The sequence below is a fragment of the Saccopteryx bilineata genome, chromosome 2 (genome assembly GCF_036850765.1).
Source record: "Saccopteryx bilineata isolate mSacBil1 chromosome 2, mSacBil1_pri_phased_curated, whole genome shotgun sequence".
Classification (NCBI taxonomy): Eukaryota; Metazoa; Chordata; class Mammalia; order Chiroptera; family Emballonuridae; genus Saccopteryx; species Saccopteryx bilineata.
The window spans coordinates 309,150,711-309,168,152 of record NC_089491.1 but is presented as its reverse complement, the minus strand read 5'-3'; positions in this window follow the sequence as shown (position 1 = coordinate 309,168,152).

Genomic DNA, 17,442 nt, shown 5'->3' with positions numbered 1-17,442 from the left:
AAGGTAAGGAAAGAAGAGAAGTGCTACAGAGAGAAAATGAAAGAAAACTAGAAACTAGAGAAAGCAAAGCGGAGAAGATGAGTCCAGAACATGACTCCTCCTCCCTCTCTGACCTGTTCTATCTTCCCCTGTGCCTTTTGTCTCCCCGACACTTATTGGCTTGTTTAGAGGTCAGGGTAGTGGTGAGAAAGGTGGAGAGAAGCATCCTGAGATGTCACTTTGTCCAGGTAACATATCAAGATAATTCTAGGCCCTGGCCAGTTGGCTCAGCGGTAGAGCGTCAGAGCGTCGCCCTGGCATGCGGGGGACCTGGGTTCGATTCCCGGCCAGGGCACATAGGAGAAGCGCCCATTTGCTTCTCCACCTCCCCCCTCATTCCTCTCTGTCTCTCTCTTCCCCTCCCGCAGCCAAGGCTCCATTGGAGCAAGGATGGCCAGGGCGCTGGGGATGGCTCCTTGGCCTCTGTCCCAGGCGCTAGAGTGGCTCTGGTTGCGGCAGAGCGACGCCCTGGAGAGGCAGAGCATCGCCCCCTGGTGGGCAGAGCGTAGCCCCTGGTGGGCGTGCCGGGTGGATCCCGGTTGGGCGCATGCGGGAGTCTGTCTGTTTCTCCCCATTTCCAGCTTCAGAAAAATACAAAAAAAAAAAAAAAAAAAAAAAGATAATTCTATAAACCACTACCGAGGAATCATCTCTTTGAGGTTGATTTCTCGGCATGACCTTAATTCCCAAGTGTGTGTGTGTGTGTGTGTGCGCGCACGCGCATGTATATCTGTCTTGATCTGTTAAAACTCATATCCATGGTATATGTGTGCATGTAATAACATCTGCTGATATGTGCTTGCCTCACCACTAGTGTGTGAATTGCACACACCTCTGTGTGTGCTCTGACTTATCTTAGCCCCCTTCACTTCATTCTGTTCTCCATCCTCATTCTCAAGACATAGAATCGGTAATTCTGATACGCTCCCTACACATGAGTTTTCTATACCCCTGTCTCTGTGCCTAGTTTTTTTCTCTATAAATTTTGTACAGGGAACTAAAAATCAAGAAATTGTGCAGCATGAGAAACTTAAAGGGGATGGGGACTGACCTGATCTTTTTCTGCTTAGAATCCTCTAAATTTCCCTTTTAAACCCCGGTTCTTGTAATAAGCCTTTCTTTTCCACACAAATCTTGCCTTCCACACTGTATCCCTATGCTCTGAGCACCTCTTCCTTAAATACCTTCCTGATTTTGGGGGCTGCTAATCTTGGCCCGGAGGCTTTTTCTCAACCCCCACACAGCTACATTTAAGTGATGATTGGAAGAACAATGAATAAGCCCTTCTATATAAGGGGAACAATTTCTACCATCATCAACAAATTTACCCTCTACCCAAGATTACACACACACACACTCACACACACACTCACACACACACACACACACACACACACTCTCACACTCACACTCACACGAGTTCCTATCTTTAACCTAATCAAAAGTTGGGGAAACTTGAGAGGGTCCCTTACATCTTAGCCACAATATGATCTTTCCACTTTCAAAGGTGAAGTATACCTGACTCTGCCCTACGCCAGTTCTGCTTGATTCTTTGGGCTTGGACATAAACAGCAGAGTGCAGGGGAGGAGCAGAGATGAGCGAGAGCATTCTAGGCAAGCCGTGCGAAAGGCTTGGGGAATTTTCCTGGGTAGGTGCAGTGACAAACACTCCAAAAACTCCCACCTCTTGTATCTTAGTAACTCCAAGTAAAAATCCCCCCTTGCTCAGTAATCATGTGCTTAGCTGCTGATCGGTGCATCTTAAATCAAATGGCAGGATTTTGGGGCTGATTGAGATGCTGGAGATGTTCTGAAAGAGAAAGGAAGGGAAAGAAAATGAAGAAAAATCTTTTACAGACCTAAATTATGCTATGGTCTCCAACTACAGCTCATGAATGTGTTAGTAAAACAAGCCCACCATTTTAAATCAGCATATGTACTTATTTGGGGTGGCAGTGTTAGAGATTATGGTGAAGTTATAGCCCATCCCAAAATTATCAGCTTAGAAGGTAAATTCTCCTCTAACCTGTGACTACTCTCTCAGTCTTACCAGATATTTTCCAGCTCCCTTAAAAAGGTACTGGATTCTCAGAGGATGCTGACCTAGTTAAGGAGAAAGCGAGGGTGTCTTTGACTTACTGAATCTTTCAGTGTCCACCTGATGCAAGGGAACTTCATTTAAGATCATTTGAGCTGTTTTATTTACTCCCCACCCCAGAGCATGCCCCCAGGTAAAAATCCCTCCTTGCTCAGTCCAGTTAGAGAAAACTGCAGATAGTTCAGCAGCTATTATATCTCTCACCAAGGAAAGGCAGAAGCAAAAGCCTGCTGTCTAGAAGAGTTCAAGACTGACTGGAAACACCTCCCCATAGTTGTCTCCTCCCCATTCCATCCCTGCAGGTTTTTCTCAGTCCCTTCTCCCTGTCATCATCTAGGTTGAATTTAGATAGTTCTTTGGAAACTCAAACCTTGACCTCAGTAATTTCTTTAAGACTTTGCTCGGAGTTCTGTTACCCTAGCCCATTTAACCCGCTGTCCGTCACCAAACACGTCAACATTGTTCTGAAACTGACATTTTTTTGGCAACCTTTCTGGAACATAGATACTCTTTTCTTAGATCCATGAATAGTTTAATCTCGGGGTTGGCAAGGAGGACTTTAGCTGTGTACAAGCTGTTGGATCTCCTGACTAAAGAAAAAATTCCCTCAGAAAAATGGAAGCTGTGAAATAGATTCTTGGAAGCACACAACGCCCCCGGGGGGGTGGTCTGCAAGGCTTCTTTAAGGACAGAGACTTATTTCTTAAGGGAAGATTGAAGTTCACATTGATGCCCATTTATTCCAAGTTTGTTTATTCCAAGCTTGAGCCCCTCCCAGGATTTAGGAACCAAGAAGCTGGTCCTCACACCCTTTTGTCTACCCCTATTTCTCTTTACCCTCCAGTCCCATCATCACCTTCCTTTAGAAGCCACCATCAGAGGAATTCTAATTGAGACCTTCCCTGAGATTTTAAACCCCATTTGTTACCAACTCTAATTGTCAGGGATTTACAAGAAAACCATCATACATTACTTAATTATTCTGACATCAGCAGCCCTGCATCTGGGCATAAGGTGAATCATGGTTTTAATTAACAACAATGCACTTTGCAGATGATGTGACTGTTTTACCAACTCCAAGTTCTTTAAATCATCCCTACACATCCGCTAGGTGGTTTGGGCAGGAAGGGTGTGAGGAAATTTAGAAATCAGTTTAGCAAAATGCAGGATAGATTTTATTTAAGAACTTTTCTGTGACGGAAACATAGTCAGAGCTCAGTAAACATGTGCTAAATGTGTGAATTAATTAATTTTGTATGAATAAAACGTTGTGCCCCATTTTAAAGGGTATATACAGTGTCATGGGGAAGAGAAACAAATAGGCAAAGAATTAATGCAGATAAAATGCCAGAAGACAGATCTCCTCTCCCTAATCCCTGGAGGGGATACCTTTCCCCTGCCAGTCAATCATTTGGAAGCAGAAGAGACTGAAGGATTGTCAGTACACAATTTTTGGCTTGTACACTTGTTTTCTGCATCCCTTCTGGCTGGCTGGAACTGGAGGACTTTGCTGCATTTCCTCACCCACACTTTGGGGTTCATTGGGGCACTGTAGGCTTTAGTCAGTAGAGAAGCACTGAGAAGAGCTGTAATTTTAATCTTAACTTGAGGGAAAGTGAGTCACAGGAGACTATCGTAGAGTTCTAATAAGAGTCATCCATTAGTTTATAATCAGTTTTAAGGTCTGGCCACCTCCTCAAATTTTATCACATTCAGCTAGAGAGAGCCCACACCTTTCTAGGACCTAAAAGTCATTTTAGTCTCCAGGGTTGATGTTTCTGTTTCCTTTTTTTTTTTTTTTTTTTTTTGTATTTTTCTGAAGTGAGAAGCAGGGAGGCAGAGAGACAGACTCCCGCATGCACCTGGGATCTACCCGGCATGCCCACCAGGGGGCGATGCTCTGCCTATTTGGAGCATTGTTCCATTGTAACTGGAGACATTCTAGCACCTGAGGTGAAGACCATGGAGCCATCCTCAGTGCCCAGGCCAACTTTGGTCCAATGGAGCCTTGGCTGCGGGAGGGAAAGAGAGAGATAGAAAGGAGAGGGGGAAGGGTGGAGAAGCAGATGGGCACTTCTCCTGTGTGCCCTGGCCGGGAATCGAATGCGAGGCTTTCACACGCCGGGCTGATGCTCTACCATGAACCAACTGGCCAGAGCTGATGTTTCTTTTTCTCTATCAGTTCCCCCTTCTTCTTTTCAGTTTCAGTTAAGCACCCCTGATCCTTTCTTCACCTCCCCCCAGCTTGGCAATTTACCTCTCTATAGTTCTGGGTAACCCTTTAAAACACTACGGGTAGCCTGACCAAGTGGTGGTGCAGTGGATAGAGCATTGAACTAGAATTCGGAGGACCCAGCTTCAAAACCCCAAGGTTGCCAGGTTGAGTGTGGGCTCATCTGGTTTGAGCAAAGTTCACCAGCTGGAGCGCAAGGTCACTGGCTTGAGCAAGGGGTTACTCGGTCTGCTGTAGCCTCCTGGTCAAGGCACATTATGAGAAAACAATCAATGAACAACTGAAGTGCCACAAGGAAAAACTGATGCTTCTCATCTCTCTCCCTTCCTGTCTGTCTGTTCCTTTCTGCCCCTCTCTCTATCTCTGTCACAAAAAACAAACAAACAAACAAAAAACCACTTAGGGGAATATGGCTTATTTCATTTAAATAATGTATTGAGTGTCTACTAAGCTGAAGACACTACAAAAGATACCTGTCAGTTATTTTCCCTTGGTTTTCAGAATTTCCTAGCCTTCTCTGCAATAACCCTGAACATATTTGGATCCCAGGACACATAGCAAATAGACCAGGCCATTAGTCACCTAGAATTCTCATTCCAAGCCTCTATTACACAACAAAAGACCCTTAGCAAACCACAAAGCCTCCCATCAGTGGGTGGTCCTGCAGCATTGTCACATGCAGAAATGTTCTTACACATTTCTACAAGGTGGGTAGGTTGGTTTTAGAAGCCAGTACAATGAGGCTAATTACCCAGAGAAGAGGCAAAAGGTGTGAACTATTGAAAAAAGAAAACTCTTCAAAATTTAGTTGGCCCTTTTCTGTCTATGACCTGAGAAAGAGGTAAGGAAGAAGTGGACTGTCTCTGCTATTAGCCTGGAAGCTTCAAAAATATAGGCATGTTTCTCCTTTCACAGCCACTCCTTCAAGATCCAGAACAAGGCTGCTCACTTCACCTTCTTTATCGATTGTTGGAAGGAGAGCCATGGAAAGCTCTGCAAGTCTGAAAGGAAAAAAAGTCACTGAGATAGCAAAAATTGTAGAAATTAAATACAATTTAATAGAGTTTAATGCAAAATCTATGTTTAAAAAAAACCACGACAAAAACGGATGGAAGATGCCTGACTCAACAGTAGTTCTTGCAAAAAAAGACTTAGAGGTTTCACTTCACAGTGGGCTAAACAAGAGTCAATAGTATGTGTGGTGGCCAAATAGCAAATCAGACTCAAACTGCAGTAAGAGATACAATGTACAGGACAGGGGTGTGGGTGTGGGGGATACTATATCACTGGCTCCCTCCCTGGACAGACCATTTTTGAGATAGAGAACTCAGCTATGTTTACCACACGTTGAAAGTGACACTAGCAAATCAGTACTCTTAAAAAGAGAGTGGTCAAAATGATGACAGTGCTACTTCTGTAAGAAAGGGTTGAGGAGCAGGGGTGAGTGGGAGTGGGACATTGATGCTGGAAAAATATAGAAAATATAGAGCTGTCTTTATATAGCTGAATAGTTGTCCGGTAAAATGAGCATTAGACATGTATGTGGTTGTAGCTTCATAATAGAAACACTGGAAGGGAAGAAATCACAGAGATTGATTTGGACTAAATGTTAGAAAAGGCTTTTCACAATTAGATTCTTCATTACAGGAATAGGCTGTGGCATCCTTGTTAGTGTAAACACATACACCCAAACTAGGGGTGGGATTCAGCTGGTTCGCATCCGTTCGGTAGAACCGATATCTAATTTTTTGTTGAGTTTGGCGAACCAGTTGTTAAAATGGCACTTGTAATCAGGGTTCTCTCTAAGGTGGGTGCCTGGGCAGCTGCCCAATGTGGAAATCACAAAATTATATTCCTTGCTCTTTTTTAACATTCCTTTGGGCAACAGTGTATTCTAAGTGCCCATAGTAATATTCATTCCATCCATAGGTGATGTTCAAAGATGAACATAATATGTTCAGAGAAGAGACGTCACCTGTTTCTAAAATATCAAACACAATGACTATTAGTCTAATCGGCCTACCTCTAAAGAAATGGGATCCTACTCTTACAGTGAAAAGATGGTTAAGGATAAATCACACAACGGATGATGCTCTGATAAAAGCGAAGAAAATTGCAAGTGAGGATGCCAATAAAGAAGCAATATGAAAATATCTTAGATAACAGTTTTATTGGTTTTTGTTAGGTATATTTAAAATTTTTTAATTAATATTTTAAAACTCATAACATAATCTAGTTTTGTGTACTTCTTTTATTGTTCTTATTTAAGTATTAAATGAAATAATAAACTACCTTTTAGTATATTATCTTTTTATACTTAAAACAGTCATTAGGGCAGAGAACCAATTGTTAAATTATTTGAATCCTACCACTGACCAAAACACTCCTACATACGTACTATGTTCTCTACACTGTTCAGTGTTCTTGTTTTATAGTGGTACATGTATCAGGTGAGGGCCTTACTCTTGCAGAGCTTAGAAACAAATAGGAGAGGCAGACATTAGACATTTAGCAAACAGATAAATTGCAACTGCTATCAGAGGAAAAGCATAGAAGAGAATAAAAGAAAAAAACTAATTTAAATTATGAGTTCACAGTCACAGACAAACTCAAGCTGAAGCTGGACAGTAACAAATCATCAAAACAAAGCAGAGGACCATCCCATGCATTAGGTTAGAGCAAAGACCAGTCCAGCAACTTTCCCCGAATTGACAGTGCATCAGAATGGCCTGAGGCAAATTATTCAGTAGTTTGTTTTTGTTTTGTTTTTACTCAATTTGAAATATTCTGAGTCCGATTATTTGGGTCTAGAATACTATTAAAACTCTATGATAATATGTTAAATGAAAGAGCTATAAAAGCATAGTCTTTGATTCTGGTGTCTGGATCCTACTTGTGATAATTTTAATCTCTTTGTTTGGATCCTCAAATTAAAATCTTCTAGTTCAAAGATTTTTTTATGGACTTGTTTTGTAAAACAATGAAGGGATTCTTAGTCAGATATGCACCTGACCTACATTTTCCGAAGAGATTGTACTGTTCGTTCCAGGTACCAATTGCTGCGGGAAAATTGTAGCTGGTGCCTAGGGTCCCTCTAGTGGTCAGAAGCTGTCACTTCAGCTTCACTTCTCTCCAGACTTGGGTTCAGCCAGAGAATTATTTGATGATATTTGACTCTATGAGGATGAAGGTGCCCTATGAAGAGAAAATACATATTTTAGAAACTTCTTCACTATAATTAACATTAATAAATAGAGGTTTTAAAATTAAGGAATTGCTCAGCAATCTCCCCCACCCTGCCCCTTTTTGCCAGGTCTTGGATGATCTTCAATAACATTTTTTTATAGATCACAGTAAATAACTCCCAGAATATTCAGCATTCAGTCATGGATTCTGAGTGTCATTTCTGTGCCCTGCACATTTTGAGAGAACACCAGGTTGAGTTGGAGGCATGGTTCCTGACCTCTTGAGCTGCATCATCTACCAACTTTCTGAGCTTTAGGTTTCCTACTTGAGAAAAGCAGGTAAAAATGCCTATCCTGCCTAACTCATAGATACGACATAAGCATTACAGAAATGAATAGATGTGGAAGTTGTAAAATGAGTGATAGCTAGGAGGAAATGCACTGTAATGAATATTAAAGAGTTTGCCCTGTAGGCAGTTGGAATATATCCATTGCTTTCTGGGCCATTTCACCTGAATGTAAGTTCTTACAAAGGTAATAATATGTCAGAAGACACTGGAATCTTGGGAGTTACCCTTCCACCTCTATCCTTCTGCCTCCACTTACTTTGGTGACCAAAGGGCCAATAGAATCTTCCCCAGACAGCTTGACAGGAAGTTCCCAGAAAGCATTTCTTAAAAAGAAAGGCCAATCAGTGGGTGTGATAATAATGGTGATAATGGGGGGTGGTTAGCAGGAATTTTGCTAGCATTTGGGTTGGGTTTTGTTGCATTACAGTATTATTTAAGGCAGAGCATAAAATATCCTTTGACTGCCATAAAGCAATGATACCTTGGCAATGTCATTTATGTTATCTAACCTTGCTCTGGAACCCTACAATGACCACATTCCAGCTCTTCTCATACACTCTCTCCTGCGGTTTTTGTCCCTGAGGACATGGCATCTTTTGAATGCTTCTTGTGTGAAAGTAGAATAGTGGGGAGAACTTATCGGCTCAGCTGCCCCTGAGCTTCTCCCAACTATTTGGAAATAAATTAATGCCACGTATTCTATACCCTTTATTAACATGACCTGGGAGCTTATAGAAAATAGACTCTCAGACCTGCTACAGACTCAGAATCAGCACGTTAACAAGATTGCAGGGGATTTGTTTGCACACTGAAGTCTGAAAAGCACTGTGTACATTTTGTTGCATTTTCAGCCTAGGCTCCGTCTTCACCCAAGGCAACCCATCCATTACTCTGCCACCAGGAGATGAAAGGCCCTAATTCCCTTAACTTTCCCTTCTCGAATCTCCCTGTCTTCCAGATTCTACTTCAAAATTTAGGGATTACCATGCATTGGGAGCAGGCCCTGCACACACTTGGTTCCCATGCTTTAGACAAAGTGGGAAAACAGAAACATAACTCCCTTTCATCTCAGGCTCCCTCTGACCCCAAAGTGTAGACTTTCTTCAAATATTCCCCCAAGGGGCAGAGGTCTGAAGGTTGTGGGCAATGGGAACACAAACTTTCACCTTTTCTATCTTCTCTTGCTCTGGATGATCTCTAGGAAGGGTGACTGTGGGGAATGGTCAGTAAGTCAAGTATGAGGTAAGAACAGGATCAGAAGTGACTGGAGGTTGAGGGGTGCCAAGGGGAAGTATCACTCTGTCGATGTAGTGGAGGGGCCACACATAGTCTCACTCTGTGCAGCAACAGGCATTAAGGCCAGCATGTATGCATAGTCACTCATGGTCTCCACTTCCAGACCTGCGTCCAAGCACCGTTTTCTTAAGGCAGAGGACAGGGTGCCTCATTCTCACCGGCCATGGCTTGTCTGCATTTGGTGACAAACTTAACCCCAGAAGCTTTCTAGGGTCACATGGAATCAACCTCTCCTATGTGATCTGAGTGAGGCAATGTGAAAATGGGAAGGCCTCATAGTGTAGTCTCCATTACTCAGCCATATTCCCTGAGTCCTGAAATGAATGCTGTTAGAGATGTCTTTCCACTGGTAAACACTGCCCATGCCTTGTATTTCTCTGTTAACACAGAATTCCTTTAAATGTGATAATGGATTACACAATGAACATTAGGTACAGGTTAATTTAGCAGAAATGTCATCCAAAGGAGGGTCAAGGGCACCAGGAGAAAATCAGGCAGTTGAGGAGGAACAACAAGCCAAATGAAGAAGGAGCAGAGATGGAGGAACCTCAGAGATAAACTACCTGCCTCACAATTGTGCCGCAGAGCAGCTTGGGCTCATAGATGTTGGCTGAGATTGCTCAGATCTACCTTTTCTGGGGAAAATGGGGTAACTAGCTTTTTAGCCATCTGATGGGCCTCTCAGGCTCCAACATGGCCCTCTCAAAATAACTCCCCCTATAGTCAGAAAGGTTCCGAAAACATGCCCTGTCTAACCACATCACTCCTTCAAGTGTCCTCCTTGTCCTAGAGTAATGCGGAACCTTAGCATGGCACCTACCTGCCTCTTCAACCTTGCCAGTCATGTCAAGTTTTAGATATAGAGCATAACAAGCTGCTTCCACAAAGCAAGTTTCTTTTCTCGGGCTCATGTGTCTTTACACAGGGCTGCTCCATGGACTAGACAGCTTTCTCTACTTCTTTTTCATCTAGTCAATGTTTAAGCTTGCTTTTCAGATTCAGCTCAGGTGCCTCTTGACCTATAGCCCATCCTTTGTGTCCCTGCAGGCTGTACTGGTGAGTTAGGTGTACCTGCTTTGTGCTCACAAAGCATCTTTGGTATAATAGTTATCACCTTGTGCTATTGAACCTCTGCCCTTGTGTGCCACGCTCACTAGGTTAGGTGTATTAAGAACAGAGTCTATGGCTTCTTTATCTTTCAATTTCTAGAACCTAGCTCAGTAATGCATACAAAGTTTGCATTTTGAATGTCTGTTGTATATATTAATGCATATCTGGAAGAAAAGGTTAAGTACCAAATGAGAAAAATGAGGCCCTCCAATCAGAAATTATGCAACTTGTCCAAGTATAAATTGTTAAGAACCACAAAAATCTAAGAAGTGAACCCAGTTTTGTGTTCCAGAATGATGAAGCCCTTGCTCCTTCCTGTCTTGCAGCCAGCTGGTAGTGACTCATATAGCAGAGCCCTGTTGCTGTACTTTCCATTGTAGATTCTGGACATTCAGGTCTGAACTTTGGAGAGTTATCTTGAATTGAGGCACATTCAGCCTTCTTGTTTTTGAACTGATGGCTCAGGTTCAAGAATGTGGAAGGTTTTCTGTTTACCAAATACCCAGAAAAATATGATAATGTTGTTTTCTTATCACATTATGGTCTATGCAAGGGGTTCATGGGAGGTGCTGGTGATGAGAAAGGGGACAGGAAACAGAAAGCACATTTCCTCAGATTAGAACAAGCTAGAGTAAAGCAATATGCATTGATTGAACATGAGCCTACCTAGCCACCTTATCCCCCTCTTCAAATAACTGTAGAAAAAGGGTGGCCTAGAGAATGACAAATATTTCTCCAGCCACCCCCTCAGCCCAAAAGAAGAACTAGACAGAATCCATCACTTAGATCCCACTTCCTCTGGCCTCACCACAAGGGGCCACATCCAGATGAAGAAAATAGTTAAGAAGGTCAATTGTATATATTTGCATATCCACACAAAAAACAGGTAGTTAATTCTCAGGCAACTTTCAAGTAAATGTGATTATTGTCGCCTCCAGGTTGTCATGAATAGATTTTGCTCTTTGTACTTTCCTCCTCACCTACCCACCGTCCCTGAGTCCAGACACTGGATGAGTCTGTGCCAGTGCTGTGGGAAGAGCAGTGCTTAAAGGGGACTAAAGCAGGTAGCACCAGAGAAGGTGGCAGAGAGAGGGGCAGCATGGACAGCTCCTACAGCCTGGCCTGAGCCCCTATCCTCCAAATTCTGTGCTCAAACTAAGATAGCAACTATACCGATTGCACAAGAATGTGCAAAACAAATCTTTTGACTCTTAAGGTGGCAGTGTTATACAAACCCTATATGCAAACAGAGGGCACAAGTTGAGTATTATATGAGTATAAACTGTGAAGTCAAACACCAGTCCCTTTAGAATTTTTTTCTCTTACTCCAAATTTTTTCACCTTTTCTTGTAAACTCACTTTTCCTACCATTTGGCTCTTAGTATGCTCTTCCCAACACTTTTTAATGGTGCAGAGGCTCAAAAGCAGGGGTCCCCAAACTACGGCCCACGGGCCACATGCGGCCCCCTGAGGCCATTTATCTGGCCCCTGCCGCACTTCTGGAAGGGGCACCTCTTTCATTGGTGGTCAGTGAGAGGAGCATAGTTCCCATTTAAATACTGGTCAGTTTGTTGATTTAAATTTACTTGTTCTTTATTTTAAATATTGTATTTGTTCCCGTTTTGTTTTTTTTTACTTTAAAATAAGATATGTGCAGTGTGCAAAGGGATTTGTTCATAGTTTTTTTTATAGTCTGGCCCTCCAATGGTCTGAGGGACAGTGAACTGGCCCCCTGTGTAAAAAGTTTGGGGACCCATGCTCAAAAGGATACAGAAGGGAGTCTATTTGGTCTTTCAGACTGTAAAAAGGTCTGCAGGCTCAGGCTAGTGGTAGAGAACAGAGGAAATAAAGGGTAGTGTCCTTACTGTACTCCCTGGTGTGGAGAGGAGAGTTTCAAGTAATAGAACATGAGTACTTTTATTCTGGGGGTTGTTAAGTCAGAGAAAAGACCCCCCTTGCTGGTGATTGTTGTGAGTTTGAATAGTCAGAGAACAAATAATTTAAATAAGAGTACTATATTGCCAATTTTATAGATACACATTTTCCTATACCAATTTACTGCTCAACTAATCAACAAATATCTCTGTGTGCCTCAATAAACCCCAAATATACTAGCTGAACTATAGTAGGCATTCAATAAATACTTGTTAACTTTGTTGACTGCAGTAGAGTTACTGTATACTGATTGCAATCACAGGAAATTAATTGCAATCAGAAATTAAAAATATATAGACCCTGATACCTAGAAACACAGAGTTTGTGAAGATATTTGAAATGTTTCATTAGTATTTTAATGGAAGAAATGTAATACAATTGTTGAGAATTAAGGCACTAAAGTCAAAGACCAAAGTTGAACTCCCAGCTATGTGACCAGGGACAAGTCATAGAACTTTCCAGAGTCTCCGTTTTCACTGAAAGTGGGTTAGCAAGTACTTATTATATTGGGTTATTTGGAGGATTGAACTTACCACATTGTTCAGCACTGAGGAAGACTTCAGGATGTTAGCTAAAATATATGAAAGGCATAAATGGGTATCAAAATATGTGATTTAGAGTTGTCAAGTTTTTAGAATTAGAAAGAACCTCAAAAACTTGCTTATCTAATATTTCTCAAACAATGCTCTGTGGATTGTTGTCAGTTTGTGACAAAGTCTTATACCAGATTATAGCTAAATGTAGGAAGGAAAAGATAGTGTGGTAGTATACTATTTTTTTCTTTGGTTTGCAGCTTCTCTTTTTTAATGGGCTGATAAAAAACAAATGGTAAGAGTGTTAATCCTATGCCAGTGCTCCATTTATTATTTTGTTTTGTTTTAAATAAACTGAAGTCTAAAAACCACTATTTATCAGACCAACCTCCAATTAGTAGAACAACCTACATGCCAATCTCTCGGTTCCACTGGAACATTTTCAGAGTTGGAGGTGCTGTACTGCTGGGAAGTTTGTTCCTCTTTAGAGCCCAGATAGAGCTAACAGAACAAATTTAACCCTTGTTCTACACGATTGCCTTTTAGCTAGTAGAAGATAGCAGTCATTAGGGAGCCTGGTATAGTCAGTCAGCAGAGCCTTTGTTTTATATTCAGTTTCAATTCTATGGGCATATTGGTTTCCTCCTTTAAACTTCTGTTAAGTAGGCTCAGGAGCATCTACTGCAGAAGACTACTGTGAAGATCAAGGAATATAAAGCATGTGAAAGTGCTTTGTAATTGTGAAGTGCCATGCAAGTATTCCTTCCGTAGTTATAGGACAGCCCCACTTCCCACGAGAGATCTTCATACAGCACAGCATCTGCACTTTATTGTGAGACTTTACTTCTGTAGTCATGGATGCAATAGTTTGTGAATGCTTCCCACAGAATGTTATACCCAGAACTGAGCGTAATCTAGTCAACTATATTGAGTAAAATGAAACAGAACTGGGCTGGATGGTCTTTAGGGTGTTGGGTTCCATGACTCTCACTCTTTTTACTCCTCCTCAGAGCACGAATGGGTCTTTGAGCCAAACTGTTTCCTTTCCAGAATCCCAAGACAGCTATTATTTTAGAACAACTAGAAACTTTTTATTTTGGCTTCAATATGACAACACTGTTTAATCTACTTTCTTATGTTGTAAAGTAGCATTCCTGGAACTTACTTTTGTGGGTTTACATAGAGACACCAAGTCCAAATAAATTTTTGAGGAGTTTTATTAATATGCCGGCCACATATGACCAACACAGGGTATAGCTGACCCAAATTGTGCATGTGTGAAATAGCCTTGCAGCTCCTTAAAATGAGTCAAGGATTTGACTCAGGATATAAACCAGTGGGAAATGTGGTAAGGTACCAAAGAATTGCAAAACTTAATATTAATATTTAAGGAGGAAAAGTCAGGCTTCTTGTCCATCCTTTCTTTGGAGAATGGAGGGAGAAAAATGCAGAAGCTTTCTAGCTTGCAAGGACGACTGGGTCATTTAGTTTTAACTATAGAATAAAGGTTATCTGAAGAACTTTCTTTCCCTTTCAATAAGAGACAAAATTTATATACCCTACACTGATTTCAATTCTTCCTCTCTTCCTGGAATCCTGAGAATAACATATACTTCTAGACAAAGGAATGGGAGGTAGACACTAGAAGATTTGTGATATCTTTGATATGTAAAATGACATTTCTATTGTGTTGCCTTATAGGTTTCAATATGTAGAAATGTTTTTTATAGATCCTATAGACAAATGTTATAAGTTTGTTAATTGTATGGCCAGGAGCCACCATCGTGGCCATTCACATGCAGGTTCGTGTTGGATTCGGACAGATGGTAATGAAACAATGGAGCCAAGAACTGGTGGACCATTTGGTTTAATTCTAGCTTGCACCTGGCGGGCAAGTAAAAGCACACACTGGACTCCAAAACTCACTCATTCAGTGCTCTCAAAGCCACTGACTTATCTGAGTTTCCTAGAATCAAATGTTCCTAGCTCACCAGACTTATTTACCTCTGTTCCCCATCTCTTTCTTCCTGCACAAATTCTGCACAAATTGGCTTCTCCCTCAGCACTCCACCATCTTGGCTGCATCTCCTAGCCTCCTCCATGTGGCCTGTCTCTGCTCTCCTCTCTAATGTTAATCTCAGGAACCGAGAGAGAGCAAGCTCCCAGTTTGCTCCACTTTATAGTGTAGAAAAACCAAAACCTTTAATCCAATATACAAACAAGGAAGTCTCTGATACAAAGTCACTTATCTGAGGCATAATGGGATTCCTCATGAGAGTGCACCACCCCACATCAAAAAGGGTGGGAAAGGCTTAGTCCCAAAACCAAGCCCCAGGCTACAAGGATCCTGCCTGCCCACAGCTCACCCCCAACACACATTAATATAATCACGCCCATCCCAAGCAAGAAGGGCAACCAATACCATCACCTGGGCTATGGGCTTCCACGTGGGCAGTGCCATCTTTAACAAAGTGAGTATAATATATTTTATCTGCCCAATATTAATGAATTAATTATTGTGTCATGTTCCCCTTCCTTTTCCCTTCCCCCAAACCTGTATGTGATCAAGTCTATATAACAAGCTGCAAGGCTATTTCATGTATACACGATTTGGGTCAGCTATACCCCATGTCAGTCATATGCAGTCAGCATATTAATAAAACTCAAAAAAATTCATTTGGACTTGGTGTCTGTACATAAAGCCATGGAAGTAAGTTCTAGGAATGCTACTTTACAACACTTATAATTAAACAATCTTCTTGGAGAAAATGGCAACAAAATAAGAGTTTAAAAAGGACTGACTACCTTTCCTTTGACATCTGCTCTCATTTTATTACCTTTGTTAAGCTCATTATTTTTTTTTCTTCTTGTTACATGGAATATCTCCTTTAAAAGCCATACAAAATTATTATTGTGCCAAAGACCTTTGCATTCTGCTCTTCAATGTGTATTGTAAAGTAGGTAGAGTAGACCACAGAGGTTAAGAGTGACTTCTTGTATTCAAATTCCACCTCTGTGTGGAGGAAAAGGGGGCCACATGTTGAACCTAACAAGCTCTGGTAAAGCCTGCATGTTGGCCTTGCACATGCAGAGATCTAAAGTCACCACACAAGATGGTCTGAAATGGAAACTTTCTAACTAAAAGCAATTCATGATGGGTAGTCATGTCCTAGGGAGGTAGGTACTTTTCTCTAACAAAGATCAGTGCTTACCTTAATCTAGACTGTCTATTGTCTTTTGCATCTACAATAAAGGTACCTGATAACATGCAGCTAATCTTTTTTTCCTGCTTCCCTCAGGGTAGGCCCACCAGAGCAAAAATCAATAAATCTCCTCATTGCTGTTATTATCGTGTTAATTAACTAGTAGCTGTTTTATACCTGCTATGTAAAAGACATTTTAGTATATGCGTTTTTATTTTTTGTCCAATCCCAGAGATTTCCCCACTTTGCTTTCTCCCACCAAATCTATCACCAATTTCATGTAACTCCCTTATTTTTTTCCCTTTGATTCTGATATATAAAATGGGTAGTGAAATAGCCATTTTCTGGAGCACTTTCTCAATCTGTTGAGACTTTGCTTCCATGCAATTGTCAACAGTTTGGCTCAAATAAACAAAAAATTCTTACAGGTTTGGAAATTTCTTGACATCTGTGTAAAGCCAGGAGCCACTGCTGCCACTATCAAAGCTGCCCGGCCCATGCAGGTTCGCATTGGATTCAGACAGTCTGTAAAGAAACAACGGAGCCACAAACTGGTGGGCCATAGTCTTTAATTCTAGCTTGCACCCAGCGGGCAAGTAAAAACACACACTGGGCTCCAAAACCCACTCACATTCAGTGCTCACAAAGCTACTGACTTATCCGAGTTTCCTAGAATCAAAGGTTTCTAGCTCACCAGCCTTATTTTCCTCAGTTCCCCATCTCCTTCCTTATCCCAGATACAAACTCCACACAAACTGGCATCTCACTCAGCACTCTGCCATCTTGGCTGCTTTTCCTGGCCTACTCCACGTGGCCTCCTTCTGCTCTCTGCTCTGCTCTCTCCTCTAATGATAATCTCAGGAACCAAGAGTGCAAGCTCCCGCTCCGTCCCCATTTTATAGTGTAGACATCCAAACCCTTAATCCAATATACAAAATAGGGAAGTCTCTAATACAAAGTCACGTCTCTGAGACATGATTGGATTGTACCACCCCACATCAAAACGGGTGGGAAAGGCTTAATCCCAAAACCAAGCCCCAGGCTACAAGGATTCTCAACACACATTAATATCACCTGGGCAACGGCCTCACGTATTATCTTTAACAAAGTGAGCATAATACATTTTATCTGCCCAACAATCTGCTACTTAATTTTTTTTTTTTTTTTGTATTTTTCCGAAGCTGGAAACGGGGAGGCAGTCAGATAGACTCCCGCATGCGCCCGACCAGGATCCACCTGGCACGCCCACCAGGGGGCGATGCTCTGCCCATTCGGGGCGTCGCTCTGTAGCGACCAGAGCCACTCTAGCGCCTGGGGCAGAGGCCAAGGAGCCATCCCCAGTGCCCGGGCCATCTTTTGCTCCAATGGAGCCTTGGCTGCGGGAGGGGAAGAGAGAGACAGAGAGGAAGGAGAGGGGGAGGGGTGGAGAAGCAGATGGGTGCTTCTCCTGTGTGCCCTGG